Genomic DNA, 6,000 nt, shown 5'->3' on the forward strand with positions numbered 1-6,000 from the left:
TGACGAATCCTATAGTGGATGAAACGCCGAATATTCAGTGTAGCTTAATCGCCATATATACTTTATAAATTACTAACTAGCTCTACCTACGTATTGAGCACTTTTGACGTAAATACTTAAAGTTTACGCATAAATCTATGCTTTCGAATATTAATTTTATGTGAGTAAATGAAGTAGTTATACTTAGCTCCTGAAACAGTTTAGCACTCTCAAAAGAATTTTATTTCACCACATTAAAAATAGATATGGAAAGAGTTAATTTCGAAACATCGCTAAAAAACATCCCCACACCCAGCAAGTATAGCTATATTATTAAATTAATCCAAAAACCAGATGAACTAATACGCCGAATGCGATGGCGAACAAATTTCTTCCTTAAAAATGAAAACGTAAACAAAAAATAATCCTAAGGTGTTAAAACTCTTTAAAATGCGAAAACAGTAGACCTTTTGATAAACTTTGAAACTGACCTTTTAAACGTAATTAAAAACCTAGAATTCCACTATCAACCTAACAATTTCCAACGGAAACTACACAAAATCGTTAGAAACATAAACAACTCTAATAAAATCATTGTAAAAGCAGATACAACCAGAAACTTTTATAAAATAGATAAGCAAGAATATAACAAACTAATCACAGAAAACATTACAAAAAACTACAAAAAACTAGACACAAACGAATGCGACTACATAGATATAATAAATATTGAAAGTAAACAAATTACCGATAAACTAAAAATTAGCGATAAAGTTGGCAAATTGAAACATAGAGAGGCATACATTCTGCTTAAAGATCACAAATGGGACTTTAATAATAATCCCAGCACCCGTCTGATAAACCCAACTAAACCAGAAATAGGTAGAATTAGCAAAACTATACTTTCTAGACTAAACAAACAAATCAAACAAGACCTAGAACTAAACCAGTGGGCAAATACTACCGAAGCAATCACCTGGTTTAAAAATATAGAAAACAAAGATAAATGTACGTTCATACAGTTTGACATCATAGACTTTTATCCTTCGATATCCGAAGAACTTTTTAACATTGCCCTAGAATTTGCCGAGGCATACACTGATATATCCTCGGAAGAAATCAACATCGTTAAAAAATGTAGAAAATCAGATCTAATAAATAACAATAACCAATGGATAAAAACTAAAATGAAAAATTCGTTTGATTTGGCGATGGGTGCCAGAGATTCTGCAGAGGCATCAGATCTTGTGGGATTATTCATTCTATATACCCTCACAAGCATATTCGATACTACGGATATCGGCCTATATAGAGATGACGGACTATCTATAATAAAAAAAACTCCAACAAAGTCAAGGGAGAAAACTTTAAGAAAATCATACACAAGGAAATGAAAAAATTAGGCCTAAAAGCAGACGTATCAGCTAACATAAAAATAACAAACTTCCTAGACGTCACGTTGTTAAACTTAGATAAAAACACATATGAACCCTACTTAAAAGATAACGCTACTCCAATTTACGTAAACCCTAAGTCCAACCACCCACCATCAATTATAAAACACATTCCTAACTCGATCGTAAGTAGACCCAGTAATAACTCAAGCGATGAAAATGCATTTAACAGGTCAACCAATATCTACGAAACAGCCCGAAAAATAGTGGATACAAAAATATCGATATCAAATATAAGCAACAAAACACCAACAACTATAATAAAATGAAAAATAGAGGAAAAAGAACTATAATTTGGTATACGGCCCCATACAATCAAATGTTAAAAACAAAACTTGGCAAGAAATTTCTAGATCTTATTGAAAAACACTTTCCCGCAACCAACTCCTTACACAAAATCTTCAATAAAAAATACCTTGAAGTTATCTTACAGTTGTTGTGAAAATTTAGAAATGCCAATTAAAGCACATAATAACAAAATACTTAATAAAAACAATGTAAACAACAACAAAATAAACAATATAAAAGTAGACACCATGACAAAAATAAAACCAACACTAGCAGAAATAATAATAATAATAATAATAATAATAATAATAATAATAATAATAATAATAATAATAATAATAATAATAATAATAATAAACCAACCCCGGACAAGAACAACCATACCATAAATAAAAATACTAATAACGAACAAAATAAATGCAACTGTAGACACCGCACACTTTTCCCAGCTTAAAATAAATGTCTAACAAAAAGCGTAGTTTATCAAACAACAATATTTGCGAAAGAAAACCCGAATAACAAGAAATATTACGTAGGTATGACTTCCTTAGATTTCAAAACCCGATACTATGACCACAAAAGTACATTCAAAAATAAAAAACACCGTTTTAAAACAACACTAGCGAATAAATACTGGGAACTCAAAGAAAGCGGACATTCGCCGGTAGTCGAATGGAAAATAATAAGACAAGCTACCACGTGCAGATATTTAGACGACCCATGTAAATTATGCCTTCATGAAAAATTTGCTATCCTGTACTTTAAAGAACCCCAAAATCTATTAAACTGTAGACGAGAAATAGCAAACAACTGCGTTCACAAAATAAAACTTACTCTAGGATAGCGATACAAAATAGCCTTAAAACTAACAAAAACAATAGAAAACAAACAAATAAATAAATTAAATAGACATGAATATACATAAACGATCACACACACACATACACACACACACACACATATATATATATATATATATATATATATATATATATATATATATATATATGTGTGTGTGTGTGTGTGTGTGTGTATGTATGCATGTATGTGTGTACACATATGTATATTTATATATATATAAAAAAGAAGGAAAATCGTCTGCCTTAAACCACTAACCTAGTTCTAAAACAGATCGTTTGTTCGATAAAATGCATGCCCATTGGCTGATAGGAAGGGGCGCGGTGGATACTAGAAAGCGGATTGGCTAACTAAAATCCCCAACATATATAAAAACGAAAAACAACCACAGAATTTGCGCATAAGCCTGACGAATCCTATAGTGGATGAAACGCCGAATATTCAGTGTAGCTTAATCGCCATATATATTTTATAAATTACTATATATATATACATATATATACATATACATATATATATAAATATATATATAAACATATACATATATATACATATATATACATATATATACACACACACATATATATACATATATATACACACACACACACACACATATATATATATATATATATATATATATATATATATTCTCGAACAACAGTGAAAAATCGTGTTTGCTTCTTTTTATGCATCCTTTCAAATTCGCGCGTCAATGATGTTACGTTCAGCTCGTGGTAAACAGGACTTCGCCCTATCTGCAAACGTATTTGAATCCCATGCTTTATCAACTAAGCTCGATAAAGAGTACATTAAAATGGTTTTTAAGTGGTTTCAATCGACTTTCTAATCACGTGCCTGGCGAAGATTCATGATTCGAAAACGTTTGCAGATATTGCGAGTGTCTGTTCATCGAGCATATTTTACCGAAAATAACGCACACACAGACACACACACAGACAGACACACACACACACATACACATATATATGTGTGTGCGTGTGTCTGTGTGTGTCTGTGTGTGTGTATGCGCGGGTGTGTTTCAATTAAATATGCATTTTCAATCAAATTTCACCCTTTGTGTACATCAATCCTTTTAGTTTAGAACATATATAAAAAATAATACATTATAAAAAATAATACATTATAAAAAATAATACATTATAAAAATAATACATTATAGTTACATTCTAATTTCTATTGCCATACACATTTCTTTCGAAGCATAAAAAAGAATCGATATTGACATAATAACAATAAATGATTGTTTCTGCGTAACAAAACGGATCTGTAAAAAATGTACCGACTGTTTTTGAAATGCTGAAAGAATTGTTTGGTAAGAAAAATAAATATTTGGATTGTAGAATGTAGCTCCACTGTTGTATATATATATATATATATATATATATATATATATATATATATATATATATATATATATATATATATATATACATACTTCAGAATAGTTTTTATTTAACAATCAGTTGTTATGGAAACGTTAGATTGTAGGTTTATAAAATATTACTGGCAGTAATATTCTATAAGTTATCCCATCTAAACAAGAATTGCTCGATATGCAAGATACAGCAAATAAGCATTCATACAGGACTTCTGATAAATGTATTATTTTCACTTTGACTTTCCATGTCTCACTGACTTTAGCAAATAGGGTGCATACCTTTATAACTATTTGCTAATATTTTCTCTCCTCTGATGAGATGGTAGACATCGAAACCCTATAGGTTAAGGAGATTAATTTTCTAAAGCATTCTTTGTCTTGCTTAGAATAATAAAAATTCTTTGATATGAAACTCAACCACTTCATTTCATTTCAATGAGAGATTTTTGAAATTCATTGAATTACAATTTAATATATACAGTGATGATCATATTTATTGGCACGGTAAAATAAAAGTTAAATTTTGTCTAATAAATTCTAAAAAAGGGATTAAATTAAAGAAAATAACAAAGTATATTATGTATTTTTAACTGGCCTTTCCGATGCAGCAATCGGATTTTAGAAAAAATATATAACAAAGGAACAACAAACATAATTGCAAAAAACCCTTGTTCAAAATTATTGGCACGGCTTTGTTTTTCTTTTAGTATCAGTATAATATCAATCAATTTCCGGTTTACGTGCTTTCTGAACTTTTTTATAGCCATATTATGCTTGTTTAACGCTAATTCAGTGAATAATTTTTTTCAGATAATTTTTAGATAGCGATTTATTTAAACTATTATAAGTGACTAAATTATAATTTTCAATCGCCATGGTTAAAACTAAGGAACACAGCGAATACGTCAGGAAGCTTGTTGTAGCATGCCATACCAATGGGGAGGGCTATGATAAGATTTCAAAGAAGCTAAACCTTCCCAAATCCACTTTTAGAGCCATAATAAACAAGTTCAAATCGCAAGGCCACGTTATGAGTTTAGAGGGTAGAGGGAGAAAAAGGATTCTTTCCCCAAGAGATGAACGGAAAATTGTTCGACAAGTAAAACAAAACCCAAAGATCTCTGTTGGGGAGATTGTTGATGAACAGAGCACCTCTGGAGTGAATGTATCTCGACATACAGTTGGTAGAGTTTTGAAGAGAGCTGGTTTAAAAGCATGTCATCCGAGAAAGACTCCCTTATTGAAGCCTATGCACCTGAAAGCAAGGCTAGCCTTTGCAAAACGTCATATTGATAAAGATGTTGCATTCTGGAAACGTGTTCTATGGACTGACGAAACGAAAATAGAGTTATTTGGCCATAATAAAGTGTCTTATATTTACAGAAAATCTGGCGAAGCTTTCCTGCCTAAGAACACCATACCCACAGTGAAGCACGGTGGAGGCAGTTTGATGTTTTGGGGATCCTTTGCTGCCTCTGGACCAGGGCGACTTGTTAAGGTCACAGGTAGCATAAAAAAGGAAGATTATGTTAAAATATTGGATGAAAACCTGAAAGACTCTGCTAAAGAGCTCTCACTTGGTCGTCGTTGGTGGTTCATCCAAGATAATGACCCAAAGCATTCGGCTAAACTGACTAAGAAATGGCTTGAGGACAATCATATTAATGTTTTGGAGTGGCCATCACAAAGCCCAGACCTTAATCCAATTGAAAATTTATGGAGAACATTAAAATTGAGGGTAATGCAAAGGAAGCCTAAGAATCTTATTCAATTGGAGGATTATTGTCAGGAAGAGTGGGCTAAAATTACTACTGAAGAGTGCAACAACTTGGTTGTAAACTATGAAAAGCGATTGAGGAAGGTAATCAGGGCCAAAGGCTATACAATTGATTATTAAATAAATCGTGCCAATAATTTTGAACAAGGGTTTTTTGCAATTATGTTTGTTGTTCCTTTGTTATTTATTTTTTTCTAAAATCCGATTGCTGCATCGGAAAGGCCAGTTAAAAATACATAATA

Source organism: Euprymna scolopes, chromosome 32 (assembly GCF_053919585.1).
Source record: "Euprymna scolopes isolate OS-2025 chromosome 32, ASM5391958v1, whole genome shotgun sequence".
Classification (NCBI taxonomy): domain Eukaryota; kingdom Metazoa; phylum Mollusca; class Cephalopoda; order Sepiida; family Sepiolidae; genus Euprymna; species Euprymna scolopes.